General features: G+C 42.5%; 1 long non-coding RNA gene across 1 annotated transcript; it reads right to left on the reverse strand.

The window, feature by feature from the left end:
• Positions 1–6,275: 6,275 nt before the first annotated feature.
• Positions 6,276–12,432, reverse strand: LOC128981433 (uncharacterized). Its single transcript, XR_008489514.1, has 3 exons — positions 12,137–12,432; positions 9,222–9,369; positions 6,276–8,562 (listed from the first exon to the last, which is right to left on the reverse strand). It is a non-coding gene; the product is annotated as an uncharacterized LOC128981433 (long non-coding RNA).
• Positions 12,433–12,774: the final 342 nt, after the last annotated feature.

Below are 12,774 nucleotides of genomic sequence, written 5' to 3' on the forward strand. Positions count from 1 at the left end.
AGGGCTATCCCCTCTGGCGGAGGAGATCCCCTGAGGACTGATTTTAGCAGAGGGAAAGGACCTTGCACCTTGTTAGGAAAAGGAGTCCCTTGTTAGGAAAAGGAGTCCCTTTTCCCATTCAGAATACCTTTTCTCCATGTTTTTAAATGCTGTGGAAGAGAATAAAAGGGCTCTATTCAGGCCTTTGGGTCCCCGTCCTCCCCCCCCCGAGAATATTCCACAATACAAGGTGTGTTTCGAAAAGCCCCATTCAACATTATTTTGTTTTGATAGCCAGCACCCCATCTTATTCAGAGTGCCCAGGGCCTTAGCCACTGCCACTCCTGGAGCAAAGAGAGATGCTGCTACAATTTTTCCTCTTCCCCAAAAATCAATATTGTCTTCATAATTTCCTTCAAAACTGTGAATGTTATGCCTCTGCCTTTTCCTAAGATGGCTCAAAATCATAGAATTGTTTGGTGTCAACATGGTCAAATGACCAACATCCTCCCTTGGTCCATGAGGGTAAGGCTGGCCAGGCCCTATCCCCACAGAAAAGGAAAAGACCTGTGAGCAGATGGCGAGGTTGAGTAAACCCCCTCACTGGTGTGCTTTCTGTTTCATTACACCATGCGCTATGGTTTCTGTATTCCCTCCCTGCCAGAGAAACACCCGGAATATACATAGTTCTTCCCAATGTAAAATTAAACATAACACAATAATCCATTTTTACTGATCCTAACAGACTAATCTCTTAAGGCTCTATTTTGGCTAAGGGAAGGTACTGAGTCCAATTTTTCCAACTCTTGGCCATATATTCTAATGTTAAGTTTGTTTTTTCAAGTCCCTCCCAACCAAAACCACAAAAATTTTTAAGTCCTCCATAAGTTTTGTTAAAATGTGTCAAAAAATGCATGCAAAATGACGTCTTTAAGTTCAATGGTTCAATTTTCTCTGCGATGTCCTTCCATCCATTCACTGGAACACCCACCAGACAGGTACTAAAAGGACTGGCAAGTGTTGATACTGAGAGGCACAGCGTATTTTGTCTTGTGGCATTAGCAAGCATGGCCTACGCATTTTCCTGTGGCTGCTTTGGGATCCATATGGCTGCTGCTGTGGTCAGCATCCCAAAGATGATGAAAGTGCTGGTTGAACCCACCATGCTAGGACCCAGTTGAGACACAAGTGTATCCTCTACCCCAGGTTATTAAAGGATAATTCATTGACCTGAATTCAGATCTTTTATCTCTACTCATGCCTTTTCTTTTATTTGACTATTTCCTCCCCCAAACTGCCTATATATTGGTGGTCCTTCTTCTATCCAGCAATTAAAAAAATTAGAAACATAACATGCTTTAGCAATTCTTTCTTGTGGCGTCATACCTGCACTTCCCCTTTTTTGTTTTTGTAACATGGACTCGAGGGTACCATGTGCTCATTCTATGATTGCCTGACTTGGAGAGTGTGAGATTCCTGTGATGTGCTTTATACCTCACTGTTGAAAAAATAAAAGTGTCTTTTGTGCTACATAACCAGGGCCATTATCAGTTTTAACTAAACAGCAAAAGCAGCCATAAAATGTCAGCACACATCTTTGGCTTTTTCACCTGCATGAACAAATGCAAAAATGCATGTGGAGTATGTGTCAATGGATACATGAATATACCTCGATTTCCCAGATTCAGGGATGTGTGTAACATCTGTTTGCCATAACTCCAAGGCTTTCAAGCCTTGGGGATTGATACCTATTGATGGATTTGGCAGAGTGTGTTGGCAGTCTGAGCATGATTGTATTACTTGTCATGCCTGTTCCTGCATAAGTTGAAATGAATGCTGTAAGGATTTGGCACTCTGGTGATAAAAATCATGTGAAATTTTAGCCTGAGCAAACTTATCAGGCAGCACCACTGTACCGTCTAATGCATCAGCTTTTGCATTCCGTTCGGCAGCAGGTCCTGGAAATGCAGTATGAGATCATATATGCAGCATAAAATATGGGTCTGAATGGTGGTGCAAAAGCCATTTCAATTTATACAATAATGCAAACAAATGAGGATTAGAAGTATCCTTCAGATAGGCTCACTCCAACTGAGAGATGAGACCTGCCACATATGCTGAATCTGTGGCTCAGACCATCGTTCAAATGCCTTAGCTATTTCTGTCAGTTCAACTATCTGTGGTGATCCTTTTGTGACACTAATGTCACTTTTCCATTCTCCTGAGATACCTTTCCATACCACCACAGCTCGTTCAGTTAGCCCTGAACCATCCGTGAAAACGGTGAGTGCCTTCCTAAAGGGAACCAGACTTAAATTAGAAACAGGCAAAAAATACAAAGCTTTAAATGACTGCAATAATTTGTGTCCAGGAAAATGTACACTAATCCATCCTGTAAAGTTTACAAAAGCACACTGAAAAGTTAAAGAGTTTTGAAAAAGAAAATTCAACCGTTTCTTGTCTATGGGTAAACAAACAACATCAAGTTCTGTCCTATCTGACACCATTAATCTTGCCCTACCTTTTTGGACCACTAAAACAATAATTTCTATTGGAGTGATCACTGTTCTTTCAAATTTGTGTGGTAAAAATATCCATTCAAGAGGGAACAAAGGATCTTTCCTCTGTTAGCCGTTGGGCTAATTACCCACAGAGTTGGAATTCAGAGTAAAAAACAAAAAGGCTTATGGGAAAGTCTTTTCTTCTCCTATAGGCTTTCTGTGTGGGCACTTTTAAGATTGTTCTTTGTAAAGATTCTTTTACTTAATTTGTCAACTTTCTAGGAGAATTTAAATCTGAGTCTCCTTCTAAAAGCTTAAATAGGAGATGCAGTTCTTCTGTAGATATTCCTGACAAGGGTCTGACCCAATTAATAGTGCTCAAAATTTTCTGAAGGTTATTTAAAGTATTAATGGTCATTCCCAGGATTAATTGCTGTGGCTTTCAGTAATTATCCATCCCAGATACAACCATGGGGCTCTTTTGTGGATTATTTCTTCTGCTGTTTGTCGACCCGCTGCTTTAGCAGACATGACAACCTGCTGTTCTACCAGTTCCACTTCAGCTTCAGTAGGTCCAGAAAGTAAAATGTCATCCATGCAGTGATAAATCAAAACGCCTCTGTTTTCTTTACGAATCAGAGACAATATAGTTTACATATATTTTTGACAAACCAATGGGCTATTCTTCATGCCCTGAGGCAGCACGGTCTGATGAAACCTGTGGTGTGGCACTACAGCATTGATAGGTGGAACAGAAAGAGCAAAACATAGGTGAAGTGGTATGTAAAAAAGCAGTCTTTGAGACTGCTTTTGAGACCTCATTAACTTTTTGTAGGTCATGAAGTAACCTCCATTTACCACTTTTCTTCTGGATCACTAAAACTGGAGAATTCTAGGGACTGGTGGAGGGTACTATATGTCCTTCTTGCAGCTGCTCATCCACCAGCTGATGTAGACTTAACAATTTTTCTTGGGGAAGGGGCCACTGATCAATCCATATATCTGTTTTCCAGCAAAATGTTGGGACATGCTGCTGAGCAGTAAGTTTCACCAACCGTTCATATGCACTTGTACTCCCCATTGACTTAGAATGTCTCTTCCCCACAGTGTTACAAGACCTTTCAACACAAATTACTTGCTTGTAGCCACCTTTTGTTCTGGGCTGATGATTGTTATTAACTCTTTACTCTGCTTCGGGATAGTTTCTCCTCCTATTCCTGAGAGCATACTATGTGCATTAACTAAAGGCCATGATGTTGGCCAGTGTGATATGGCAATTACAGCATCTGCCCCTGTGTCCAAAATCCCAGTCAGTTATATTTCTTGCCTATCATACATCAAAGTACATGTTAACAGAGGCCTTTGTGATTCTGCCTGCTGTGTCCAAAAAATTTCTGGAGGTCCTGTGGACCCGAAGCTCCCAGTTCCCTGATCCTTAAGTAATTGCAAAGGGGGACACAGATAAAAGTGCACAAGTCGTGCGATTTGGCTGCCAGACAGCACCATACATGGCGGAGTGGAAGTTCAAGCTATGATTTTTATTTCCCCCTGAAAATTTGCATCGATTATTCCCAGCAGTACAAACAGTCCAGTTTGTGTGCTTGACAAACAACCCAGTAACCATGCCACCTTTCCTTCCCCTAATGGCCCATAAACACCTGCAGGGATTAATGACAGAGAGGTGTCTTGCAAGATTACTGCTGCAGAGGTGGCCAGGTCCATCCCTGCGCTGGTTCATGCACACAACTGGCTTGTGCTGTCAGATGCTGTGGGGCTGGGTGAGGGTAACTTCTTGTCTTGGCATGACCCCCTGGCGCTCTCTGCCTGGAGTTTCCCATTGGGGTAAGTGGCTGGCTGGCTTTATCAAATTTTGAATGGCACTGATCCACAAAGTGCTTGTCCTTGTGACATCGAGGGCATATTTTTGGCATTTAGATTTTATTTCCTTGTTTTTAGGACATTGTTTACGTAAGTCTCCAGATTGACCACAAGAAAAGCATTTCTGCGAATGAATTGACATTGCAGCAAAAATTTCAACATTTAAGGATGCCTGGTAACTGTGTGTTCCAATACTCAAGCAGGCCTTTAACATATCCTCCACAGTCAGGTTTTTTAATAGCCTCAATACTTTCTGACAGTCCATATTGGCATTTTCTATGGCTAACTGCTTAAAGGCACAAGCCACATCACTATCTACCTGCTTTTGTAATACATCTGTTAAGCAATCTAAATACCACGTGTAAGCCTCTTGTGGTCCCTGTTTAATACTGACAAAAGTTGTTTCTATTTGCCTGCATCTGGCACAGATTGCAATGCTCAGAGAGCTACGTCTTTAACTTGACACAATCCCTCAGCAGGGAGTGCTGCCTGCTGAGTGGGAAGCATGAATGATCCTTCCCCCATTAAAGCACTCAGATCAATATTATGGAGGGGGTGCCAATCCCCTTGATTCAAATTTCCTCTCTCTTTGCCCAAGCTTTGTAAGCTCATTACTTTGTGCTTAAGACTTTGCTATTAGGCTCATTGCTATTAAGCTCACAAGCAAAGCAAACTAGTGGTCTCTGCAGTACGGAGAAGAAGCCAGCACCCCAGGAAGTCTGGTGAGCCTCAGTTTGCCCGAGGATTCTGCACAGGAAAGTCTGTCGCTGAAGCCACAGAAGCCAACGCTGTATCCCAATTCCCACCGGTCAGAAGGAGAGCCCGCCGTGTCTTAAAGAGGACTGGACCCCTGAGGGTAAGCCTTTAGCCCAGAGGGGGAGAACTAGCCTGAACTCCAGCAGTCCAAGTGTCTGCTACAGCCACAAGCAGCAGACTGACGAGCCACAACAATGTGTGTGCTTAGCTCGGAAAGCAGGAACAGCGCTCAGAAGCACCCTGTGTGAGCCTGCCCTGTTCGCGGGGCAGAAGGGAGCCACTTTGCCACTCTGCAGCCTGGTAATCCCCAGGACAACTCAAAGTCGGGACTTCTGGAGAGAGGGAGTCCAGCAGCCACTCTGTGCAGCCGCACTCTGTCCCAGAAGCCTCTCCTGCCAGCCCTGAAGCCCATCACTACTGGATCAAGCCCTGGAGGATCTGGCCCAGCCTGCCACAGCACAGAATTGTTGCCCTGCCCTGACGGGCCAACTCCACCAAGGCCACTCCCCTGGAAGCCTGCCCTGGCCCTGCCAGGCCCCGATCCTCCGGTAGGGATCAGCCCCAGCCACCGCAGTCTCACCAGGGGACCTCTCCGTGCCACACCCTTTGCTCCCAAGCAGCTGCTGCAGGAGGGACCGTGACCCCAAGGGACCGCCCGAGCCCTCCAAGACAACCTGCCGACTGGCAAAAGTCCAACAGAGGCGGGAGGAGAAGGAAAGCCACTGCCACTGTCCGGAGGGAAGCCCCCCACATGGGCCTGCCAGCAGCTCAGCCCCAGCCTCGGTCCTGGGAGCCCCCCACCCACAGAATGGCACAGCCAGACAGGCAGCAGCCAGCCTGCGTAGCCAGGCAGCCTAACTAGCTACAAACAAAAGACACAGTGTATCTTTCACATGCTTTCCACATGCTAACATTCAGTTTAAAGCCCACGCTTAGTTCAAGCCTCTGCTTGAATTGTCTCTGACACACTGTAACTCTTCTCTGTATAGTTAAAGCAGCTGCCAAGCGTCTTGTCAATTCGCCATCCAGTGGACAAGTGGCAGAATTGCACCCTTCATTCCTTTAATCAAAATTAATTTTGTAAATATTCCAATTGCATACAAATTGCACATACTGTTATAGATGGGCTGACAAGAAAATCTCTTTTAAAATTTTATTGGGAATAAAAGCAAGCAAACAGCATGCTGGGCTGGAGACTCAGCAGCAATTACAATAGCTTCTTCAATCTTACATAGCTACATACTCTACATAAAGAGGCTTATGCTAAATAGAAGGCAGGGATATGATAAAGAGTTCTCAGAATGGGTGGGATTTCCTTACTCATGCGCATTCTGCTTGGTAGGGGTCTTCTCAGGGGTTGATGGATGAAGTCTGCTGAATAACCCCCCCTCGTAAGCATGCACCGTTCCTCAGGTTTCTTATCTGAAGTCAACACATTCCATGCATTCGTGGATAGAGCTGGTACAGCGCTTTATCTCTAGTCTGGCCCCTTCTGTGCTTTTGATTTGTCTGGTTAAAAGTGCACATAGCTCTTTGTTCGAGTTTTTCGAAAACACAGTCTCTTGCAGTTTTCCAAAACAAGCTCCTTGAACTTTACTTCTAGCTCACCCTTTAACACAAATCATTATATTCATCACAATCCCCCATTTTCTCCTTCGGCTACTATTGATTTGTGTTGTAATTTCTAAGTCTTCAAAACTACTACCATCTACTTGTGACTTATTAGTACAAACAATTTTACCTAAAAGTCTTATCATCTTAAAACAATAATTACTAAGATTTATACAGATCAGTATTACAATTATTCCAACAAGCATTACAAACAACTGTTTGAGCCAAGTCATATTCAGAAATCAAGAAGTTAACTTATCTCATATTTCTTTAAATCCCCAGGAAGTATCGTCCCAAGAAACCTGCCTTAGCATAAAACAAATCCAAAGCTAGCCTATTTTGAGTAGATATTTTCGAGCCTGCCTATCATTACTAGTATTGGAAGTGAATTTACTCACACATGGGAACATGTTATATAGTCTTTTTGATTTTTAATGGACTCCTTATACAAAATAGGGTTAGGATTAGGTTCCACCAGTATATGTTAACTCTGCCTCCTTCGCCTACTGGATTGTAGCCAGCAGCCAGGTGTGATATCTTCTCGGCAGCAGTTACATTCTTCAGGAACTCTACAGATTCCTTAACCCACTTTAAGATTTCAGTTGGAGTCTCTTCTCTACTTCCTCAGTTAACTCGTTTATCATTTCCCATTGTGCTTTTGTTATTCCAATACCTCTTTCCTCAAACTCTTTCAAAATAATTTTCCTTATGTCTCCCTTGCTTTTCCCTTTTACTAACCCCTTCAGCTGCTCTTGGTATTCCTTAACTAAAATTTCTCTAGCCTTTATCTCCCACTTATGACAACCCCTTTCAAGAATTTTCCAAGAGGACTTAAATCCTTTTTCTTCACCACAAAATAAGGTCTCTATACTTATTAATCCAGGCTCCCAATTTTCAGGTCTAGATTTACAATCCCCTGAGCATTCAGGACAAAATACTCCCTGATTATAACAGATACAAGACCATTTCTTACAACATCTAAAACATTCACGAGTTACCCATCCCCAGTGATGTCCCGAATTTCTAGGATGTTTTATACATGGAATGAAATGGGGGTGTATAACCTCGGAATCCTCGGTGTTCTCTTGCAATGCAGATTCATTATCACATGCTATTGCATATAATGTAAAGGGTGGGTCTGTCTTGTAAGCTCTGGAGCCCCCAGGCAGAGGTGCTATGTTTATCGGAGTACCTAACTGATTTGTCAGCACTAACCACAGTCCCAGAGGTACTTCAAACCATCTGTATAAGTTGTGTGTAATTCGTGCTGACACCAGTTTTACTCTCTGTAGGATCACTCTAGTCTCTCCAGGCTCAGAGGTTACTGTCCATTCCCGAACTGGTCCTTCTACTCGTGAAACATGTGTCCACCCTTTTTCCACTGTTTGAATGGCGGTATCTGTTATTAATAAGACAAGAAAAGGTCCCTCCCAAAGAAGGAACAATGATTAATCTAACTGTAATTACTCATGATTTATCCTGATATGAGGCGTATAGAGGTCCAAGGCCAGTTGGATAGGCCCATAGGCCATCCACAAACCCAAGAGTTGCTTAAATTAAAGGCCTCACTTACAGATTTTGCCAACAAAATAAACTCATTATCCTCAAAGGGGTTATGTGGATAAAGGGGAGGAGGAGCTGGCTTCACTCTCTCCATGCAAATGATTCCCCAGAAGAGCAAAACCAACAAAAAGTGAGCACTGACACCAAGAAGCACAGTATGATCCACACATTTTTCTGCTTCTGAATTTGCAAAGCTGCTACTGCAGTCAGCATCCAAAGGATGATGAAAGTACCAGTCGAACCCCTCTTGCTGGGACCCAGCATAGTCCAGAATCTGTTGAGACACAAACATATCCTCTACCCCAGGTTATTAATTCACAGAGATCAGACCATTGACCTGTTTGTAGATTCCAAACTTTTACTTTGACACCTGAAGGCGCTGCACTGGTGGTGGTCAAGGAATTGAAATAGTGCATCATTAGGGCTTCCTGAAAATCATCAGAGAGATGCAAGAAATTTTTAAAACATACATAGTTATCTGATGTGATACTCCAGCAATAAAAGGTTCGCTGCCAATGGTGAATGACATCTTTAGCAGTTTCTCCTGTATGAACAGTAGCAATGATGGCTGAGGAAAATGTATCAATAGTTACATGAACAAATTTTAAGCTGCCAAATTCAGCAATATGAGTGACATCTGTTTGCCAGACCTGAAGGGCTCGCAACCCCCTAGGGTTGGTCCCATAATAATGAGGGATGTCCTGGACTAGACAAATAAAACTGGCACTTCAGGGCACGATAACCTTAATTAAAAAAATGATGGGGCTCTTAATATGCAAAACATAACAAGGGGAATGTCACTTTTAGACTTTAGTCCACAACAACTTTAAAATCCCAAGAAGTCTTTCCTGAATAACCATTTGACATTATTGTTTAACTATAACATTCTGGTGAGTCAACATATAAATCCACATGAACATGTTCCCTAATTACCTGACATTAAGGCATTGAGATATTTAGCCCCAAATGGGAGGTTTCCTTGGGGGACACTCATGTGATCAGCTTCAGATCTATCGATTTTCAGATTCATGGGCATTGCTCTTTGTCCCATCCTTTGAGTCTTGTGCTGGGCTCTACCATGCTGGCATCAAAAATAAAATCCTTATCTTAAAACTTTTATAAACACAAAGACCAAAACAACATTCTATAATGTTTCTAAAATAAACTCCTAAGTCCTGCTAATACCAAAAAAGTCCTAAAAACTTAAAGAACTATGTGAAAATTAAACCATTAAGGTAATGTACAGGAGAAGAACAAAAAAAGCAGATGGTATATTATATAAAGTGTGCTTTTCAAAATGAAAACTTATTTACCATATATACAGAGCTTTTTTTTTTTTTTTAATTGCCGGCACACTCAAAAAGAAAGGTTCAAAACAAAAAAAAACTTAACCTACAAACTTATAAAACAACTTACACTTGCTTATTACTTATCAATTACTAAATACTTGTAATTATTATTATCTATAGCTTAACATTCTTACATATTATTTACCATACCTTATCACAAATACCACATTTGTCTTATACTTATTGATGATTATCGTTAGTGTAAAAATGCAATGATTACAAACATCAAAAGAATGAGTGTCCAAAATTTCATACAATCAAAAATAATGCCAAAAACAATACCCATATCAGGTTTACTTTTACAAAATGCTAAAATACCTTTCTTTTCAAACTTAGCACTGTTATCCTAAATGTTGCAGCTTGCAGCTGCCTGCAAGTGTGGGAGAGAGAACAGAGAGTAAAAAAAAAAAGGGGGGGGGGGGGGATGAAGGAGGGGGAAGGTGCGGAATAGAAAAAGTTCTTGTCCCAACCTTTATGAGCTGTTGTCATCAGGCTATCTATCACTGGCTTAAGTCCCTTTCTCCACTTTTGGTATTTTCTAATGGTTGATTTTTCTGCTCCAGTTTACTTCCTCCTTCTGGGGACCTATTAATAGTTTTATCAAGGGCTCATTTGATGTTCTTGTCCTCAAATTATAAAGCCCCTGACACTCCTAGTCTTCCTTAAACATTTTCTCATCTCTTTCCTTTCCTCCATAGTTCCTCTGGATATGTCCCTTCTTATTGCAGTAATAGCAGACGGGGGCTTCTTTCCTCTGAACTCTGTCACCCTGTTTCTGCTCCTGTGTTTCCTGTGGTTTCTGACTTTCCTTTATAGCAGTTACAAACAGCCTGGCTTTAGCCTTTTGTTTCTCCTCATCTCTTCTTACGTATATCTTCTGAGCCTCTTGTAGTAAATCTTCTAGCCCTCTCTCTTGCCAATCTTTGATCTTCTCTAACTTCCTTCTAATATCTCCCCATGATTTCGCTACAAACTGTGTCCTAAGAAGTGTCACTCCAGCTGCAGAATTGGGGTCTATTCCCTAATATATCTGCAAGCTTTTCTTCAATCTTTCTATCCATTCCGTGGGAGATTCATCCTTCCTCTGTTGCTCACTAAAAGCTTTATCAATATTTTTTCCCTTGGGTACAGCTTCCTTAATTCCTTGTATTAATATAGTCCTCAGGTCAGTCATATTCTCTCTCCCTTGAGGCTGTTGATGGTCCCACCCAGGATCTTGATTAGGCCACTTCTGGTCTCCTGGTGGCCCCCCCGGATTTTGTCTCTCCCGTATCCTCATTCCAGCTTGTCTTTGTGGTGAACAGAATACTCAAAATTGCTTGCACATCTCTCCAGGTATATGTATTGGGACCCAAAAATTGATCCACTCTCTCAGCTACCCCTAAGGGGTCATCCAACAAGGCATCCACCTCTTTCTTGAAATTGTGCACATCTGTTGTATTAAGAGGTACAGTCACAAATCCTATTCCTCCCTGGGCCACCCCCATAGGCACTTCCCTTAGTGGATGTAATCCTACACTGCTTTCCCCTTGTTCATCCCTAACCCTGCTTCTACTTCTTGTTCAAGTGGGTGAGTGAGGAGGGGTCAGCTGAGGAGCTGTCGGATTTGGGAGACCTCAACCTCGACCCCTGCCCCAGTAATAAGGTGGTGGTGGTAGGTTATCCAAGGGTTCCCATTTTTCCTTTTCCCTGTGTTTGTCCTCTTCCTTGTCTTTATCCCTATTCTCAGTTTTTAATGCTAATATTGGAACTGGGGAAGGACGTGAGGCCCTACCCCAAATAGCAGCATATTCACTCTCTTCCTGATTAAAAGGCTTTTTAGAGTTCACATGAAAGTTCAGGGCTTGGCAAACCCAGTCCTCAAAAGATCAAAAAACAGGCCAATATACACATAATCTTAATGGTTCTTTTGGCCATACCTTCATACAGTGGTGGATCATTTTTTCCTTTGATTTCCCTTTTAACAGCCCACAATCTTCCCAATATTGTATCATCAGCCCCAGCAGGCTCTCTGGAGGGATAAAGGGTAAAAGCTTTCCTCCTTCCTGTTCTAAAGATTTGCTCTTCTTTTTACCCATTTTCTTAACTTTTAATTTGTCTTCTGGATACCACAAATATTCATGCAAGTGGAAGAATCCCAATAATTCTCACATTCCCACCCGCAAATGCTATCTCATGGCTACCACAAATATTCATGCAAGTGGAAGAATCTCAATAACCCCCACCCGTGAATGCTACGGCTTTCGCTTTGGTTCTTCACCAACTGGATACTGAGGGTTGCAGTCCCAGTGAGCGGCTTAGGCACTGCAGCAGCAATGGCTGGACTTGCGGGATTTCGGAGCAAGCAGGATTTCCCGCAAGCAGGACTTGCGGGATTTCGGAGCCGTGACTAAAAGATTCCGAAGCTGTGGTCACTTTGGAACTCAAACACACAGGTAGCCGAACTCAAACACAGCCAGCCGAATCCTCCCCACCCGGACGGAATACAATTTTACTCACCATCGTCCAGATCTTCGTGCACAAAGTCTTACAGGGGTAATGTATTGCCAATTGAACAAAAGGAATTCCTTTGCTTTGCTTTGCTTTGCTTGCTCTTATTCAGGTTCAGAAAGTGCTGACTTCCTGTCTCCTGACCACACTGAAGCCACTGGAAGCTCGATCGGGGATGCCCCTTCATATGGGGTCAAAAGACGGAGAAGATCAATGCCTTCCTGGCCAATGCACCAATTGTTATAAATAGGCTAACAGAAAATCTCTTTTAAAATTTTATTAGAAATAAAAGCAAGCAAACAGCACACTGGGCTGGGGGGACAGATCACAGGAACTACAATAACTTTTTTTTCTTCTTATATAGCTATCTCATTTACATAAACAGGCTTATGTTAAATAGAAGGCAGGGATATGATAATGAGTTCTTAGAATGTTCTCGGAATGGGCGGGATTTCCTTGCACATTCTGCTTGGTGCGAGTCTTGTTTTTTTCTCACAGAGCCCACTGAACAGCCCCACACAGTTCCTCAGGTTTTTTATCTGAAGTTGTGCATGGATGGGGTTGGTAGAGCATCTTATCTCTGGTCTGAAGCCCTCAGAGCTTTTTGATTAGTCTGGTTTGAAAGCACAGCTCTTTGTTTAAGTTTC

Source organism: Indicator indicator, chromosome 1 (assembly GCF_027791375.1).
Source record: "Indicator indicator isolate 239-I01 chromosome 1, UM_Iind_1.1, whole genome shotgun sequence".
In the NCBI taxonomy this organism is placed as follows: Eukaryota; Metazoa; Chordata; class Aves; order Piciformes; family Indicatoridae; genus Indicator; species Indicator indicator.